The 20,808-nt window shown below is 35.3% G+C and overlaps 1 non-coding gene across 1 annotated transcript; it reads right to left on the reverse strand.

Moving 5' to 3' along the window:
• Positions 1 to 1,087: 1,087 nt before the first annotated feature.
• LOC122117577 lies at positions 1,088 to 1,194 on the reverse strand. Its single transcript, XR_006149205.1, has one exon. It is a non-coding gene; the product is annotated as a U6 spliceosomal RNA (small nuclear RNA).
• Between the last annotated feature and the right edge of the window lie 19,614 nt (positions 1,195 to 20,808).

The raw sequence follows: 20,808 nt of genomic DNA on the forward strand, positions 1-20,808 counted from the left end.
ACATACACATTCATTCAAAATACCTTCATATCAGTGTTTTGCATTAATTTCTTTGTTAACCATATTATATGAGTAAAATAAAGGAAATAAACTCTTTCATCTCAGAACATTTTCATATGGTTTTTATTTTAAAAATACTGTACAGAGAGGTCACATTTACATGAGCAAGTAATGAGTACATTTCCTAACAAGCTTCGTTACCTCCTCCTTTATTTTCCCTCTACCGTCCTTTCCCGCCCACCTCTACAAGTACACTCCCCTCCCCACTTCCCCTGCCTAAATTGTAAAGTTCAGTTTTCAACATAGTGTCTTGTGCATCTCATTGTTACAATGGGTCAACCTGAATCCCTATTTCAGCATTTTGTTTTTTTCCTTTCTCTCCCCAAATTACAGGAGCGTATGTACAAGAGGTGGGCACACCAAATTCAAATACAGTGAAAACAGGGGTTATAGCATGGGGGAGAAACATATAAAGAAACAAAAAAAAATCACATAGCCTGTTATAAGTACGTTAGAACAATAGCAAGCAAGAAAGAAAAAACAGTTGTGTTCCTATTTGCGGGTTCATTTCCCTTAACAACATCTTATCTGGTCATATGTGCATAGATTTTGACCTTTTCTGCTTATCCCAGATATATTAGTTATTACAAATTAGGGAAACCCTGTGACCTATGTTTCTTTGGACTTGGCTTACATCACTTAATAATTTTTTTCAAAGTCTTTCCTTTTTCTAACAAATTGGGTGATGCCATACTTTCTCATGGAGGCATAGAATTTCATTGGTATAAATAGCACATTTTCTTGATCTATTTATCTGATGAGGGGCATCAGGGTTGGTCCTATATCTTAGCTATCTTAAACAATGCTGCAATAAATATAATTGTGATGGTAGTTTTAGTACCGTCTTGTTTGTGATCTTTTGGGTAAATGCCCAAAAGTGGGATTGCTGTGTCTTAGGGGAGTTCTATGTGAAGTCTTTTGAGGAACCTCCATACTACTTTCCAAAGTGGTTGAACAAGTTGACACTCCCACCAAGAGTGTAGTACAGTTAACTTGTGGCCACATCCCCTCCAGCATCTGTTGTTGTAAAAGTATGGAATGGTACAGGAATTTGCCTGCCATCCTTGCACAGGGGCCATTCAAATCTTCTCTGTATCGTTCCAATGTTAGAGTAGGTGATGCTGAATGGAACATAGAACATGTTTTATAAATAAAGTGTAATTGATTTTCTTAGACAATTCAACAAAAAGTAAGTTTAAAAGAATTTTCATGAAATTTTAGAGCCATATACTTCTTACATAAGCACACATTTAAGAATAAAATCAAGATGGACAGGTCAAAAACAAAATAATTCCAGATATTTGTTGTTCAAGAGATGTGTAGGAGGAGGAATTCAATTATTCTATACAAGGCACCTGTCATAATGAACACTGCAGGAAGTGTTAAGTTTAGTTAAAAGTTTTAATGGTTTAAATATATTTTGGGAATTTGCTTATATATGCTAAAACAAGGACTGTTTGGCAGGTAATAAAACTTTTCGTTAAAGTATTTAAGATTTGTGGTAACAGACATATGCTACTATGTATGTATATTTCAGAGTTTATATGAACATTACTAATGAGAAGTTGCCAAGTCCTTGTGTAAAGAAGCAGAATATAAAGAGTTAAGACTTTATTAACTACAAAGTTTCTGTTAAAACTATAGGGCTTCCTTATTTTATTTTATGTTTTAAAATTTTTTTGGGGTCCGTTCGGGGGCCTGAACTATGGGCCTGGGCGCTCTCCCTCAGCTCTTCAGCTCAAGGCTAACACTCTACCACTTGAGCCACAGCGCCACTTCTGGCTTTTTTTTTTGCTTATGTGGTGCTGAGGAATCGAACCCAGGGCCTCAAGCATGCAAGGCAAGCTCTCTACCACTGAGCTACCTTCCCAGCCCCTGGCATCCTTATTTTATATGTTAGCGAGGAACAAATGATGATATAAGACGTATACAAATGATTAGATGAGACTTAAATAGTAATCTTAGTGGGTAACTTTAAAGATTACTCATAACCTAAAAACCTCTTGTTGAATATCATAACCTTAACCTGTTTTAAACGTACAGGGATATGAGAAAATAGTAAAATTTAGTAGGTAATACCCTTCAAATACTGAAAACACTGATAATTATTTTAGTTTTTATTTTAGTCATTAATATTTTGTTATTGGTTTTCCTTATTTATAGCATTGTTTTCCTTGTAGTATAATACAACTTTTTGAAAGTCGTCATTAGGAGGTACATTGAGAAGGTTACTGGGATGGCCAAACCATTTTTTATAGAGCATGTGAATTTACAAAGAGGAAAATTAAGAACAAAATATTTATTTAAAAAATGATTAAGTAGAGTCTGAATCAGGAGTATTGATAAATATCTACACCTAAAACCTTAGCCCTAGGCTGAAGCAGTGGTATTACAGAGTTGAGGCCACAAAAGTGAGAGACTGTGTTTTGTTTTATATTTTGATTTTTCTGGTCATGGGGCTTGAACTCTGGGTCCTAGGTGCTCTCCCTCAGCTCCAAGCTAGCGCTACCACTTGAGCCACAACACACTTCCATCTTTTTCTGCTTATGTCATGCTGAGGAATCAAACCCAGTGCACGCAAGGCAGGCACTCTACCACTGAGCCACCTTCCCAACACCTGAGAGACTGTGTTTTAAAAAATCATCTAAAAAATAATTGCTTTCTTCTTTGGGATATATAATGAAATATATTAATATCTTTTTATGTCTTTGTGAATTGTCATACTACTAACTTCAGCCACTTTATCCTTTTCAAAGTGATGAAATATTTCTGAGAATTTGCTTCTGTGAAGATTGTTTTTGCATTTATAATTTCTTCTGAATCATTTTTATTTTTATCAAAATAACTTTATATTTCATGTTGATGGGTTATCATACATCAAATACCTCCAAATGTAGATGTAGAGTCTAAAGATAGCAGTATGAATATTCTCATACAGCTCTTGTTTATCTGTTATGCACTTTCAGTATTGTGATATTTCTCTTTCTCTTTCACTGTCTCATTTCCTCTCTTTTTCTTTCATGCTCCATATCTGGTAATTAGAATTTCTGCTGGTCTACTGTTATCCTTCAGAATCCACTGGTGTTGTGGAAACATGATAGCGACCATCAGTTACCCTTGCATTCTTTAAGAGTTATTACAGTGACATGATGTTATTCTTTCCTATTCTAAATGGCAAAACAATAGATCTAGGAATTCCTTTTCACTTTTATTACTATTACAAATTTTATCTCATAGGAATCATTGAGACGTTAGGATACTTTTAACCTCTGACCTAAAAGTTCTTTTTCTTTTACAAACAAATTTTTTCTTCTATTATCAGTGAATACATATAATGAAAACAATGCTAACCTATGGAAAGTAGACAGAAGATATTCAGGGATGAAAAACAAGGTTAATGGGGGAAGTGAGTACAAAAGATGCCTATCATAGAACAAATATCCTCAGAGCAGTTTACCATGTACACTTTGTGAGAATGGCAATATGCTGGGAACTATAGATTGAATCAATGAACAACTGATATATATATATATATATATATATGCACATATATTTATATATGTATATTTATTTGTATATGAATATATGGGTGTATATGCCCATCTATATGTAGACATGCATGTTACTGTACACAAAAATACACACATACCTATACACATGTATAAATGCACACATAGAGAATGACACATAGCTACAGACAACACAAGTTTCACTAGTTGTTGAATATGCCTTAGACAGAATGCTTGGAACCAAATATGTTGAAGAAGTATTTATCTCTATAAGTACTTTTACCACTCCTCTTATCTCTTAAAACGGTTTTGACAGATTTGATTTGCAAAATGCAGTACAAGTGATAGCAAGTCACTCAGAAATCTCAGTAAGAAAACCTCATATGGCATCTCCCTGCTCCCCAGGGAATGCTTGTTCTTGTAGACACTCTCAACAAACAAAGTAGCAAGAAAATACCCTGGTGCAGAATAAAGTTATAAGTCTTTAAATGACATTCTTCCTTGAGCTCTTTTCCAAAAGCCAGCATCAATTCCTAAGCAGAAGTGTGAGTCCTCAGAAGATGGGAGCTCAGCTCAACATTTCACCAACCCATTTGAAAAGTCCTATGTGAGGAATACTTACTGAGGTCTTGCTGATTTCCTAGCTAAGAAAATAAGAAAAAAAGAAAGTATTTTAGTGCATTAAAATTTGAGAATAATTTGTAACCTGTCAATAAATGTGTATAACACAATTATAGCAAAATGAAAAAAAGTGATGTGCATATGATTTATGTGCTCTTGGACTTGGCGAGTGATTTTAGGTGTATCTATACAAGTAGAATCAGCATAAATCAAGCCAGCATTTCTTCATTTAAGATACAAGGAATGGATACAAGGTGACCCATTGTAACAATGAGATGTACAAGACATTCTATCAGATGCGGGGCAAAGGGACGGTATGGGAAAAAACAAGGAGAGGATAAAAATGCTCAGTAAGAAATGTACTCATTACCTTATTTATGTAACTCTAAACCCTGTGCACAGAACATTTACAATAAAAATATGTATTAAAAAGATACATGGAAAATTTCTTTACTTATAGGAAATTGTATTTGTCACACAATATCAGTAAGGTATTGGTTTTAGGACCACAGGCATATTAACATTTTTGATGCTCAAATTCTGTACATGAACACAGTATATTATTTACATTTGAATCTGACCTCAACCTAGTGCAGTGTAATTGCTACGAAAATTTTTACTACATTCTATGTTTGTAATGAAAAATAAAATCATATGCACTATCCATTCATACAATTTTTTCAGATAATTTTTATTGTGAAAATATAGTAAACAGTGGGTCCAATTACATGTGCAAGGGAATGAGTATAATTCTCATCAAGCTTTTTTACCTCCACCTTTGTTTCCCCTTCCCATTCCTTCCCATTCCCCACTCCCCCTCCCTTTTAATCCCCCCCTTAGCCAAAGTTGTAAAGTTCGTTTTTCGACATAAATCTTGTACATCTCATTGCTGCAATGAATCCACATTTGTTTTTTCCCTTCCCCTTCTCAAATTATACCAACATAAAATACAGTGAAAGCAGGGGTTATACCTTGTGGAAGGGACATACAAAGCAAGAAAGAAATCATCTTATAAATTTGTTAGAAACAATCATAAGAAAGAAAAACATTGGAATCCTTACTTTGGGGTACATTTCGCCAAACATCAACTTATCTGAATGTTTCCGCTTGTCTCAGACATATACAAGGGATTGCAAGTAAGGGAAACCAAGGGAACTATGTTTCTTTGGGCTCTGATTACTTCATCTAATATACTTTTTCCGATTCTTTGTGTTTCCTAACAAATGTGGCAATGTCATTATTTCTGATGGAAGCATAGAATTCCATTGGGTATATAGTCCACATTTTCTTTATCCATTCATCTACTGAGGGGCATCTTGTTTGATTCAATATCTTAGCTATGGTAAATAATGCTGCAATAAACATAGTTATGATGGTAGCTTTAGTATGGTTTTGTTTGTGATCTCTTGGGTAAATGCCCAAAAGTCTGATGGCTGAGTCATTGGATAGCTCTATGTAAAGTCTTTGAGAAGCCTCCATACTAATTTCCAAAGTGGCTGAACAAGTTTACACTCCCACCAACAATGCAGTAAGGTTCCCTTCTGTCCTCATCCCTTCCAGCATCTATTGTTATTAGAGATCTTGATTATAGCCATTGTACCTTGGGTGAGGAGGTATCACGATGTGGTTTTGATTTGCATTTCTTTTCTGGCTAAGAAGGTTGTGCGTTTCTTCATGTGTCTACTGGCCATCCTTCTTTCCTATTCACAGAAGTTTCTCTTTAAGTCTTTAGTCCACAGATTTATTGGGAAGTTGTTTCTTTGAGGATTTGTGGTTGGGGGATTTAATGTTTTTGAGATCCAGGTATACTTTAGATATGAGGCCCTTGTTCTTTGTATGGCTAGTGAAAATCTTCCAATCCATGGGCTTTCTATTGATCTTGCTAGCTATGTGTTTGACATGCAGAAGTTATGCAATTTATTGCAATCCCATTTGTCCATCCTTTCTTTGTTTTGTTCTGTTTCTGGGTATCTTTAAAGAAAATATTGGTCTATGCAAAGGAAACCTAGGGTTTCTCTTACTCCATTCTTTAAAGTTTTCAGAGTGTCTGCTTTGACTCCGAGGTATTTGATCAATTTGGAGATGATTCTGGTGCAGGGTGATATATAAGGATATAGATTTCGTTTTCTACAAGTAATTTACCAATTTTGCAAGCACCATTTACTGAAGAGGCTGTCTTTCTTCCATTATAGTTTTTAGCTTCTTCCTTGAAGATTACAGTGTTATAGGTCTGTGGATTCATTTCTGGGTTTTCAATTCTATCCCATTGGTCCTGAGGTCAGTTCTTGTGCCCGTAACAAGTTGTTTTGAATATTATAGCTTTGTAGTAGAATTTGAAATTTGGTATTGATATTCTTCCAGCACTGTTCTTTCTATTAAGGATTGTTTTTGATATTTGGGTCCTTTAATTTTTCCGTATGAATTTTTGCATTGCGTCTTCTATTTCCTTGAAGCATCTGGTAGGAATATCAATAGGTATTACATTGAATTAGTAGATAGCCTTGGGAAGTATTGCCATTTTCACGATGGTTATCCTTCCAATCCAGGAACATGGGAGATTTTTCCACTATCGAATTTATGTTTTGATTTCCTTTTTCAAGTTTTTAAAATTTTCATCACAGAGATCCTTAGCTTCTTTGGTTAAGTTAATTCCTAGTTATTTTATTGTTGTGGGGCTATTACAAATGGAGTTGCTTTCCTGATTTCAGCCACACTTTTCTCATTGTTGGCATAGAGAAAAGCCATTGAATTTTTGAGGGTTAATTTTATACCATGTTACATTGCCAAAGTTTAGAATCAGCTTGAGTTATTTGGGAGTGGAGACTGTGGTATTCATTAAACACAAGCTAATGTCATCTGCAAAGAGGAAGAGTTTTATTTCATCTTTCCCTATTTGGATCATTTTTATATTTGCCTATTTTCTTGTTGCTGTAGCTAGTCATTCCAATACTAAATTGAAGAGAAGTGGAGAGAGTGGACATCCTTGTCTTGTGCCTGAGTTAAGAGGAAATGGCTTTAGTTTTTCACCATTAAATTTTATGCTGGCTGTAGGTTTTTGTCACATACAGCTTTTATTCTATTGAAGAATGTTCTCTGGATTCCTAATTTTTCCAGAACCCTCATCACAAAGGGATGCTGGATCTTGTCAAATGTGTCTTCTGCAACTATTGAGATAACCATGTGGTTCTTATCCTTGCTGTTTGTGATGTGATGAATTATACCAGATTATTTGGTTATATTGAACCAACTTCTATCCCTGAAATGAATCCTGTTTGATGCTGGTGTATGATTTTGGGGATGAATTGTTCAAGTCAATTGGCCAAAATTTTGTTGAGAAGTTTTGCATCAATACTCATCAAAGAAAGAGAACAAAGAAATGGGTCTATAGTTCTCTTTCTTTGATGAGTCCCTGCCTGGTTTGGGGATGAGGGTTAAGATGGCTTCATAGAATGAGTTCGGTAGTGAACTTTCTCCTTCAATTTCATTGAAGATTTGAAGGAGTATTGGTGTGAGCTCTGACATGAAGGCCTTGTAGAATTCCGCTGTAAATCCATCTGGTCCTGGGCTTTTCTGAGATGGGAGGTCTCTTATTAGTGTTTCTATTTCAATACTTGATATGGGCCTGTTAAGCTGGTTTAACTCATCTTGGTTTACTTTCATCATTACAATATTTGCTAGGAAAATGTCCATTTCTGCCAGGTTCTCTAACTTACTAGTACAAAGGTTTGAGAAATATTCCATTATAATGTTCTGAAGCTTAGTTGTTTCTGTGGTGATGTTTCCATTCTCATCTCTCAGTTTATTTATTTGAGTGTATTCTCTTCTTTTTCTCAAAAGATTTGCTAAGGGTCTGTCAAATTTATTAATTTTTCAAAGTACCAATTCTTTATCTTTTTGGTTCTTTCTGTTTTCATATTTGGATGCTAATTTGTTTAATTCTGACTTAATTTTAATGATTTCTTTCCATCTACTGTATTGGCGTTTATCTTGCTCCTCTTTTTCAAGGTGGTTCAGATGTTGGTTTCAGATCTCTCCAATTTGTTGATGTAGGAACTCAGAGCTATAAACTTGCCTCTGAGTACTGCCTTTGCTGTGTCCCAGAGGAGCTGGTAATTTGTGTGCTCATTTTTGTTGAATATCATGAACATTTTAATTACCTTTCTCATCTCTTCCATGACCCACTGGTGATTCAACAGTGTGTTGTTCAGCCTCCATGTGTTACAGGACTCTCTGTATTACTTCAATATTTGTGAATTTAAACAAGTTTGATTTGTTACGTAGAATGTGGTCTATTTTGGAAAATGTTCCATGTGCTGCTGAGAAAAACATGTATTCTGATGCTGCTGGTTGAAATACTCAATAGATGTCAGTTAAAACTAGTTGATCTATGCAGTTGTTCAGATGTGCAGTTTCTCTATTGAGTTTTTGAAGTGTTGATCTATCTAGTAGTGATAGTAGTGTGTTAAATCCCCCAACATTTAATGTCTTTGTATCTATGTGATCTTTGAGAGAAAGTAGTGTTTCTTGCATAAATTTGGGTTCTCCGTTGTTTGGTGAATAGATATTCAGAATTGTAATATCCTCCTGAAGGAGAAACCCTTAATTAGTATATAATAAACTTTTTTTTAATCTCTTGTGACTAATTTTAATTTGCAGTCAATTTTTTCAGAAATTAGGATTGTAACATCCGCCTGTTTATGGGGGCCATTTGCTTGGTAGATTTTTTGTTTGTTTTGTTTGGTTTTGTTTTATTATGAAAATATTATACAGAGGGTTGACAATTACATGGGCAAGATAGTGATTAAATTTCTTATCAAGCATTGTTGCCTCATCCTTTGTTTCCCCATAACATCCCTTCCCATTTCCACACCCCCACCCCTACACGCCCCTACCGCCCCATCCCCACCCATCCACCTCCCACCCCACTGAAGTTGTAAAGTACATTTATAAATATAACTTCTTGCTCATCTTATAATTGTAATGGGTCCACCTGTAAGCCTATTTAAACAGTTGTTTTTTTTTTTTTCCTTTTCCCTCCACAAAATATATCAACACCAAATACAGTGAAAGCAGGGCTTATACTCTGGGGGAGATACATACAAAGCAACAAAGAAATCATCTTATAAACATCTTAGAAACAATCACAGGAAATTAAAAAAATTGAATCCTTAACATGTGGTTCATTTAACCTAACATCAAGTTGTCTGACAGTTTCTGTTTGTCTCACACATATACTAGTTATTGCAAATAAGGGAAACCATGGGACCTATATTTCTTTGGGAATGGCTTACTTCACTTAATATAATTTTTCCAAGTCATTCCATTTCCTAACAAATGAGTCAATGCCATTCTTCCTGATGGAGGCATAGAATTCCATTGTGTATGTATACCACATTTTCTTGATCCATTCATCTACTGAGGAGCATCGGGGTTGGTTCCATATCTTAGCTATGGTAAATAATGTTCAATAAACATAGTTGTGCTGGTAGTTTTAGTATGGTCTTGTTTGTGATCATATTCTTAAATGCCCAAAAGTAGGATTGCTGGGTCACACGGGAGCTCTATGTGGAGTCTTTTGAGGAATGTCCATAGCATTTTCCAAAGTAGATGAACAAGTTTACACTCCCACAAACATTGCAGTAATTTTCCATTCTGTTCAAATCCCCTCCAGCATCTTCAAAACTTTGGCAAAATAACAGGATATAAAATTATCCCTCAAAAATCAATGGTTTTTCTGTATGCCAACAATGAGAAAAGTGTGGCTGAATCAGGAAAGCAACTCCATTTGTAATAACCCCACAAAAACTCAAATGCCTAGGAATTAAAGTAACGAAAGAAGTGAAGGGCCTCTATGATGAAAACTTTAAAAATCTGAAAAAGGAAATGAAAACGGATATTAGAAAGTGGGAAAACCTCCCATGCTCTTTGAATGGAAACATCAACATCGTGAAAATGGCAATACTCCCCAAGACTATCTACAAATTCAATGCGATACCTATCAATATTCCAATCTCATTCTACAAGGAAATAGTAGAGGAAATCCAAAAATTCGTATGGAACAATTAAAGACCCCAAATAACAAAAACAATCCTTAACAGAAAGAACAGTGCTGGAGAAATATCAATACCAAATTATAAACCCTCCTACAAATTTATAGTAATCAAAACAGCTTGGTACTGTCGCAAGAACAGACCTCAGGACCAATAGAATAGAATTGAAAACCCAGAAATGAACCCACAGACCTATAGCCATCTAATCTTAGATAAGGGAGGTCAAAATATAAAATGGAAGAAAGACAGCCTCTTCAGTAAATGATGTAGCAATATTGGTTAATCACTTGTAAAAAAACTAAAGCTATATCCTTATATATCACCCTGACCAGAATCAACTCCAAATGGATCAAAGACCTCGGAGTCAAGCAGATACTCTGAAAATATTACAGGATGGAATAGGACAAACCCTAAGTCTCCTTGGCACAGGTTGAAATTTTCTCAATAGAGACCCAGAAACACAACAAATCAATGAAAGTTTGGACAAACTGGATTGCATGAAATTGCAGAGTTTCTTCTCGGCAAAGGATATAGCTAGTAAGATCAATAGAAAGCCCACGGATTGAGAGAAGATATTTACTATCCATACAATGAACAAGGGTCTCATATCTAAAATATACCTGGAACTCAAAAAATTAAATCCCCAACAAATCCTCAAAGAAACAACTGTACAATAAATAAATGGGCGAAAGACTTAAAGAGAAACTTCTCTGAAGAGGAAAGAAGGATGGCCAGTAGACACATGAAGGAATGCTAAACCTCCCTAGCCATAAAAGAAATGCAAATCAAAACAACATTGTGATACCACCTCACCACAAAGAATGCTTGGTACATTTTGTTCTAGTCTTTCACTTTCAAAATATGTTTGTTTTTATGGGCAAGGTGTGACTCCTGAAGGTAGCAGATAGAATAATCTTGCTTTGTAAACCAGTTAGCTAATCTATGTGGCTTAATTGGAGAGTTAAGCCCATTAATGTTGAAAGATATGACTGAGAGGTTTTTGGGAGTTCCTGCCATGTTATCCATATTAGCCACACATAATAAGGAAATCATTTCATCTTCAAGAAAATAGTTAGAACTGGAAACCTTCATATTAAAGCAATATGCCATAGTGTGAAAAACAAATACTTGATTTCTCATATGCAGAATCTAGACTCAGAAAATAAAATGAATGTCTCAGGTGTAAAAGTTGGAAAGGATTAAATTTGGAAAAAAGTAAGAGAGGAGATGAAGAGAAATATTGTGGAGTATATATATTCAAATATTTTATGTTAGTATGATGACAGAATAAAACGTGAGTATAAAAATAGGATAATGAAATTAATAAAAGGAATATAATTTACCAAGCTACATTATATGGACAGATGTATATAACACAATAAAATACTTTGTGAAATTAATATTTGTTAATAAACAAAAATTCATTCAAGATGTTATAGATTCATATGTTAATTTCCATTTTTTGCTCAGTTGTTTCCTTGATAAAGTAGAAGGAGATATTGGTTTTGCTCATTTAGAAAGACAATCTTGTCCAATTAGCATTAAAGTAATCTACTTCATTACTGTCAATGTGAAATTGTACAATCAAATTAATAATTATATTAGAATATTTCAAATGCACTCTTCAAAATATTATCCCTATAGGTATATACTTTTTGCAATTTATTGAATATGTTTTCCTTACCTAATTAGTACATACCATTTTCTGAATGTAGTTGATATATGCAACTAAGACATATTATAGCAGACCAGGAAAACAATTATTCAAAGAGTTTTATCAAAAATGCTTATAACGAAAAAAAGGAGGTAAATACAAATTATGTATATTTGAAGACAATACTTGGTTAGTCTTCTTCTCACATTCCCCATTCCATTCTTTAGAATAATATACATTGTAAGGAAGTATTTAGAATGTTTTGGAGAAACAGCTTGACTTTAAACTAATGAGTTACTCTATGAGGCATATTGTTTACTTTATGTCCAGAAAAGCTAAATTCTTACCTTACCATTTTCTTAGGTTTTATACTCAAGTTTAATCTCTGATGGATGACAGATAAAGATATAAACATTTTTTAACTGTGGCTAAATTTAGGCTGAGGAATCTAGGTACAACTGTACTCCTGCAGATAGGCCTCATCATCATGAGACCATGAAATCAAAATGTTAACCAATGCTTCATGAAATCTTGCTTATGAGATTTTGTGTATTATAAACAGTGGTTATTAGCATTTGTTTTGTAATCAGCATCATTTCATGAGTTAGTAAATGAAGTGAGACATTATACTCAAAACAAAATTTAAGGAGGCATCCAAAATTAATTACCAAAATATACATCATTTAACACAATGTTTTTAAGATGCGAGCTAAAGTAAATAATTTAAGAAAAAAATCAACATATAAAAGAAATACAGAATGAGTATGACAGATTTTTCTTTTACCCTAGTTGCAATAAGGCTTGCATGATGACTTTTCTGGTCATATGTTTAGTTAGGTCTTGATATTTACTTAAAATTATGTTATTTTGTATATTCATTTGTCAGATAAAAAAGGAAGTGAATTCCATGCCAGTGTCAACATCCATAATGATGTTACAGTTGTATCCTGCTACTCCCAAATACCACTTAGTCCTAACTCTGAACATTAATGGACTTAACTCTCCAATTAAGCAACATAGACTGTCTAGTTGGATTAAAAAGCAAGATTCCTTTATCTGCTGCCTTCAGGAGTAACACCTTGCCCATACAAACAAACAACTTTTGAAAGTGAAAGGCCCGAACAAAATCTACCAAGCAAATGACTCCTATAAATAAGTAGGTGTTTCAATCCAAATATCAGATGAAATAGACTTCAAATTAAAATTAATGAGAAGAGATTACCAAAGTCGCTACATAATAATTAGATCCAACACCCCTTTATGATGAAGGTTTTAGAAAAATTAGGAATCCATGGAACATTCCTCAATACAATAAAGGCTGTATATGACAAACCTACAGCCAGCATTATACTCAATGGTGAAAAACTAAAGCCATTTCCCCTTAACTCAGGAACAAGACAAGGATGCCCACTCTCTCCACTTCTCTTCAATCTAGTATTAGAATGCCTAGCTACAGCAATAAGACAAGATGCAGACATAAAGGGGATCCAAATAGGGAAAGAAGAAATAAAACTCTCCCTCTTTGCAGATGACATGATCTTGTATTTAACGAATCCCATAGACTCCATTCCCAAATTACTCAAGCTGATTCAAAACTTTGGCAAAGTAGCAGGTTATAAAATTAACCCCACAAAATCAATGGCTTTTCTGTATGCCAACAATGAGAAAAGTGTGGCTGAAATTAGGAAAGCAACTCCATTTGTAATAGCCCCACAAAAAATAAAATACCTAGGAATTAACTTAACTAAAGAAGTGAAGGACCTCTATGATGAAAACTTTAAAATCTTGAAAAAGGAAATCAACACAGAACTTAAAAAATGGCAAAACCTCCCATGCTCCTGGATTGGATAGATTAACATCGTGAAAATGGCAATACTTCCCAAGGCTATCTACAAATTCAACGCAATACCTATCCAAATTCCACCCTCATTCTTCAAGGAAATAGAAGAGGCAATCCAAAAATTCATATGGAACAATAAAAGACCCCGAATAGCAAAAACGCTCCTCAACGAAAAGAACACTGCTGGAGGAATATCAATACCAAATTTCAAACTCTACTATAAAGCCATAGTAATCAAAACAGCTTGGTATTGGCATAAGAACAGACCTCAGGACCAATAGAATAGAATTGAAAACCCAGAAATGAACCTACAGACCTACAGCCATCTAATCTTTGATAAGGGAGCTAAAACAATAGAATGGAAGACAGACAGCCTCTTCAGTAAATGGTGCTGGCAAAACTGGTTAACTACATGTAGAAAACTAAAGCTAGATCCTTATATATCACCCTGCACCAGAATCAACTCCAAATGGATCAAAGACCTTGAACTCAAAGCAGACACTCTGAAAACATTACAGGATGGAATAGGAGAAACCCTGGGTCTCCTTGGCTCAGGCCGAAATTTTCTGAATAGAGACCCGGAAACACAACAAATCAAAGAAAGGCTGGACAAATGGGATTGTATAAGGTTGCAGAGCTTCTGCAGGGCAAATGACATAGCTAGCAAGATCAATAGAAAGCCCACGGACTGGGAGAAGATCTTTACTAGCCATACAACAGACAAGGGTCTCATATCTAAAATATACTTGGAACTCAAAAAATTAAACCACCCAACAACAAATCCTCAAAGAAACAACTGCCCAATAAGTAAGTGGGCGAAAGACTTAAAGAGAAGCTTCTCTGAAGAAGAAAGAAGGATGGCCAATAGACACATGAAGAAATGTTCAACATCCCTAGCCATAAAAGAAATGCAAATCAAAACAACATTGAGATATCACCTCACTCCAGTTAGAACAGCAAAAATCAAGAACTCTAACAACAACAGGTGCTGGAGGGGATGTGGACAGAAAGGAACCTTACTTCATTGTTGGTGGGAATGTAAACTTGTTCAACCACTTTGGAAAGCAGTATGGAGGTTCCTCAAAAGACTCCACATAGAGCTCCCCAATGACCCAGCAATCCCACTTTTGGGCATTTACCCAAATGATCACAAACAAGGCCACACTAAAGCTAGCAGCACAACTATGTTTATTGCAGCATTATTTACCATAGCTAAGACATGGAACCAACCCAGATGCCCCTCAGTAGATGAATGGATCAAGAAGATGTGGTATATATACACAATGGAATTCTATGCCTCCATCAGAAAGAATGACATTTCCCCATTTGTTAGGAAATGGAAAGGCTTGGAAAAAATTATATTAAGTGAAGTAAGCCAGGCCCAAAGAAACATAGGTCCCATGGTTTCCCTTATTTGCAATATCTAGTATAGGTATGAGTCAAGCGGAAAAAGTCAGATAATGTGATGTTAGGAAAACGAAACCTCAAATATGTATTTTAATGTTTTTGTTTCTTTCATGCATGTGTTTCTAACGCATTTATAAGATTATTTCTTTGTTGCTTTGTATGTCCCTCCCCCACAGTGTAACCCCCGCTTTCACTATATTTGATGTCAGTATAACATGTGGAGGAAATGGGGACAAACAAGTCATTTAAGGATTCAGGTGGACCTGTTGCAACAATGAGAAGTACAAAATGTCATGTCAAAACCAGCTTTACAATGTCGGTGTGGGGGGGGGAGGGGGGGTATGATTCCGTGGGAGGGAGGGGGGAGGCTGGGAAGGGATGTGAAGGGTAAACAAAGGAGGAGGCTGCAATGCTTGGTAAGAAATGTATGCATTATCCTGCCCATGTAATTGTAACCCCTCTGTACAGTATGTTCTCAAATAAAATAAAATAAAATTTAAAAAAAAAAAAAAAAAAAGAATGTCAACTGCTAAAAAAAAAAAAAAAAAAAAAAAAACAAAAAATAATTAGGGGATCTCCCCTCCAGGAGATTATTACAATTCTAAATATATATTTGCCAAAGAAGAGAACACGAAAATTTATCCAAGAAACACTGCTTTCCCTCATATCTCACATAGATGCAAAGACATCAATTGCTGGCGACATTAACAAACCACTATCCTGACTATGTAGATCAACACGTCAAAAACTCAGTATAGAAACTGCACATCTAAACAACTGCATAGATCAGCTAGATTTAACAGATATCTACTGAATATATCACCCAGCAGCATCAGAATACACCTTTTTTTCAGCAGCACACAAAATATTTTCCAAACAGACCACATTTTAGGTCAAAAAACAAACTTGTCCAAATTCAGAAATATTAAATTTATACCATTCATTCTCCCACACCACAAAGGAATAAAGTTAGAACTCAACACCAAAATCCACCAAAGAACTTCCTGTAACACATGAAGGCTGAACAACACACTGTTGAATCACCATTGGGTCATGGAAGAGATGAGAAAGGAAATTAAAATGTTCATGATATTCAACAAAAATGAACACATAAATTACCAGCTCCTCTGGGACACAGCAAAGGCAGTACTCAGAGGCAAGTTTATAGCTCTGAGTTCCTACATCAACAAATTGGAGAGATCTGAAACCAACAATTTAATGAGATATCTGAACCACCTTGAAAAAGAGGAACAAGATAAACACAATACAGTAGATGGAAAGAAATCATTAAAATTACATCAGAATTAAACAAATTAGAATCCAAATATGAAAACAGAAAGAACCCAAAAAACCAGAAAGAAATGATATTTTGAAAAATTAACAAATTTGACAGACCCTTAGCAAATCTTATGAGAAAAAGAAGAGAATACACTCAAATAAATAAACTGAGAGATGAGAATGGAAACATCACCACAGAAACAACTAAGCTTCAGAACATTATAATGGAATATTTCTCAAACCTTTGTACTAGTAAGTTAGAGAACCTGGCAGAAATGGACATTTTCCTAGCAAATATTGTAATGCTGAAATTAAACCAAGATGAGTTAAACCAGCTTAACAGGCCCATATCAAGTATTGAAATAGACACAGTAATAAAAGACCTCCCACCTCAGAAAAGCCCAGGACCAGATGGATTTACAGCGGAATTCTACAAGGCCTTCATGTCAGAGCTCACACCAATACTCCTTCAAATCTTCAATGAAATTAAAGGAAAAAGTTTACTACCGAACTCATTCTATGAAGCCATCATAACCCTCATCCCCAAAACAGGCAGGGACTCATCAAAGAAAGAGAACTATAGACCCATTTCTTTGTTCTCTTTCTTTGATGAGTATTGATGCAAAACTTCTCAACAAAATTTTGGCCAATTGACTTGAACAATTCATCCCCAAAATCATACACCAGCATCAAATAGGATTCATTTCAGGGATGCAAAGTTGGTTCAATATAACCAAATAATCTGGTATAATTCATCACATCACAAACAGCAAGGATAAGAACCACATGGTTATCTCAATAGTTGCAGAAAAAACATTTGACAAGGTTCAATAACCCTTTGTTATGAGGGTTCTGGAAAAATTAGGAATCTAGGGAACATTCCTCAATACAATAAAGGCTGTGTATGACAAACTTACAAACCTACAGCCAGCATAAAATTTAATGGTGAAAAACTAAAGCCATTTCCTCCTAACTCAGGAATAAGACAAGGATGTCCACTCTCTCCATTTCTCTTCATTTTAGCATTAGAATGCCTAGCTACAGCAATAAGACAAGATGCAAACATAAAAGGGATTCAAATAGGGAAAGATGACGTAAAACTCTCCCTCTTTGCAGATGACATGATCTTCTCTTAAAAGAATCCCACAGAGTCCAGTCCTAAATACCTCAAGCTGATTCTAACCTTTGGAAAAGTAGCAGGGTATAAAATTAACCCTCAAAATCAATGCCTTTTCTGTATGCCAACAACGGGTAAAGCGTGGCTGAAATCAGGAAAGCAACTCCATTTGTAATAGCCCCACAAAAAATAAAATACCTAGGAATTTACTTAACCAAATAAGTGAAGGACCTCAATGATGAAAACTTTAAAAAGGAATCAAAACAGAAATTAGAATGTGGAAAAACCTCCCATGCTCCTAGATTGGAATTATCAACCTCATGAAAACAGAAATACTTCCCTAGGCTATCTACAAATTCAATGTGATACCTATCAATATTCCAACCTCATTCTTCAAGGAAATAGAAGAAGCAATCCAAAAATTCATATGGAATAATAAAGACCCCAAATAGCAAAATGATCCTTAACAGAATGAACAGTGCTGGAGGAATATAAATATCAAACTATGAACTCTACTACAAAGCTATAGTAATCAAAACAGCTTGGTCCTGACACAAGAACAGACCTCAGGATAGGTGGAATAGAATTGAAAACCCAGAACTGAACCTACAGACCTATAGCACTGTAATCTTCAATAAGCGTGCTAAAAACATGAATAAAGAAAGACAGCCTCTTCAGTAAATGGTACTGGAAAAATTGGTTAATCACTTGTAGAAAACTAAAGCTACATCCTTATATATCACCCTGAATCAGAATCAACTCCAAATGGATCAAAGAACTCAGAGTTAAAGCAGACACTTTGAAAACATTCCAGGATGTCGTAAGAGAAACCCTAGGTCTCCTTTGCCCAGACCAATATTTTCTTAATAGAGACCCAGAAATACAACAAATCAAAGAAAGGTGGAACAAATGGGATTGAATGAATTTGCAGAGCTTCTGCTTGGCAATGGATATAGCTAGCAAGATCAATAGAAAGCCCACTGATTGGGAGAACTTCACTAGCCATACATCGGACAAGGGTCTCATATTTAAAATATACCTGGATCTCAAAAAATGAAATCCCCCAACAACAAATCCTCAAAGGAACAACTGGCCAATAAATAAGTGGACTAAATACTTAAAGTGAAACTTCTCTGAATACGAATGAAGGATGGACAATAGACACATGAAGAAATGCTCAACCTCCCTAGCCAGAAAAGAAATGCAAATGAAAACCACATTGTGATACCACCTCACCGCAGTTAAAATGGTTATAATCAAGAACCCTAATAACAACAAATGCTGGATGTGATGTGAGCAGAAGGGAAGCTTACTGCATTTTTGGTGGGAGTAGAAACTTGTTCAACCATTTTGGAATTTGTTGTGGAGGTTCCTCAGAAGATTCCACATAGAGCTCCCCTATGACTCAGCAATCCCACTTTTGGGCATTTACTCAAATGATCACAAACAAAACCATCCTAAAGCTACCAGCATCACTATGCTCATTGCAGCATTATTTACCATAACTAAGATAGGGAACCAATCTAGACATATTCTTGATTGGATCAAGAATACGTGGTATATATACACAATGGACATTGCCCCATTTGTCAGGAAATGGAAAGATTGGAAAAAATTATATTAAGTGAAGTAAGTCCCAAAGTAAGGCCCAAAGAAACATAGATCCCATGGTGTCCCTTATTTGCAATAACTAATATATGTCTGAGACAAACAGAAACTGTCAGACAGGTTGTTGTTTGGAGAAATGAATCCTAAGATATGGATTCAAAAGTTTTCTTGTCTTTCTTGTTATTGTTTTCAACATATTTATAAGATGATTTGTTTGTGGCTGTGTATGTACTTCCCCCAGGCTATAAGTGCTGCTTTCACTGTATTTGATGATATAATTTTTGGAGGGAATGGGAAAAACAGTTTAAATAGGTTTACAGGTGGACACATATTACAACAATGAGATGTATAAGACGTTATGTCGATAAATGAACTTTACAACTTTGGTAGAGTGTGCGGAGGGGGTGGTGGGGAGGGTGGTGGTAGAGGGATGTGTGGATGAGGGCGAGAGGGGAAGGGATGGTATGGGGAAATAAAGGAGGAGGAAACAATTGTAAACCATCTGTAAGATATTTCACAATGATAATAATAATAATAGAATATACATTTAAGTGTCTAAATATTTATATTAAATCGCATAAATTATATTCCTTCAATTTTCTGGGTAAAGTGTTCTGCAATCTAGGTATTTTTAAAAGAAATATTGTATGTTGTTTCCTTGGTGACAACATAATTTATAGACTTAAAATTTTCCTAAAACATGGTGGTCTGAAATGAGATGGACGTTTGTGGGTTTGCATGCAAATCTTTTGGACAGCACTAATGTTTTAATCTTGGATGTTATTTGATTGGTAATTTTTTTTCATTTTTTTATTTGTGAACTTACTGTACAGAGGGGTTACAATTACATGGGCAGGATAATGCATACATTTCTTACCAAGCATTGCAGCCTCCTCCTTTGTTTACCCTTCACATCCCTTCCCAGCCTCCCCCCACCCCCCCAATTCCAATTCTTCTCCTCCCCCCCCCCCCCCGCACCGACGTTGTAAAGCTCGTTTTGGACATGACAACTTGTACTTCTCATTGTTGCAACAAATCCACCTGTACCCTTAAACGACTTGTTTTTCCCCATCTCCTCCACAAGTTATACTGACATCAAATATAGTGAAAGCAGGGGTTATACTGTGGGGGAGGGACATACAAAGCAACAAAGAAATAATCTTATAAATGCGTTAGAAACACATGCATGAAAGAAAAAAACATTAAAATACATATCTAAGGGTTCATTTTCCTAACATCACATTATCTGACCTTTTCTGCTTGACTCATACATATACTAGATATTGCAAATAAGGGAAATCATGGGACCTATGTTTCTTTGGGCCTGGCTTACTTCACTTAATATAATTTTTTCCAAGTTTTTCCATTTCCTAACAAATGGGGCAATGCCATTGTTTCTGATGGAGGCATAGAATTCCATTGTGTATATATACCATTTTTTCTTGATCCATTCATCTACTGAGGGGCATCTGGGTTGGTTCCATATCTTAGCTATGGTAAATAATGCTGCAATAAATGTTGATTGGTAATTTTTACAGGCTTTCATATTATGAGAAGAAAAACAAAAGGCCATAGGACTATTTTTATCAGCTACATTGTTGTATTAATTTATTCAAACACATACACACATACAAACACACAGATATACACATGTGTAATATTAA

Source organism: Dipodomys spectabilis, unplaced genomic scaffold, assembly GCF_019054845.1.
Source record: "Dipodomys spectabilis isolate Male_0828 unplaced genomic scaffold, ASM1905484v1 ptg000144l, whole genome shotgun sequence".
NCBI lineage: Eukaryota > Metazoa > Chordata > Mammalia > Rodentia > Heteromyidae > Dipodomys > Dipodomys spectabilis.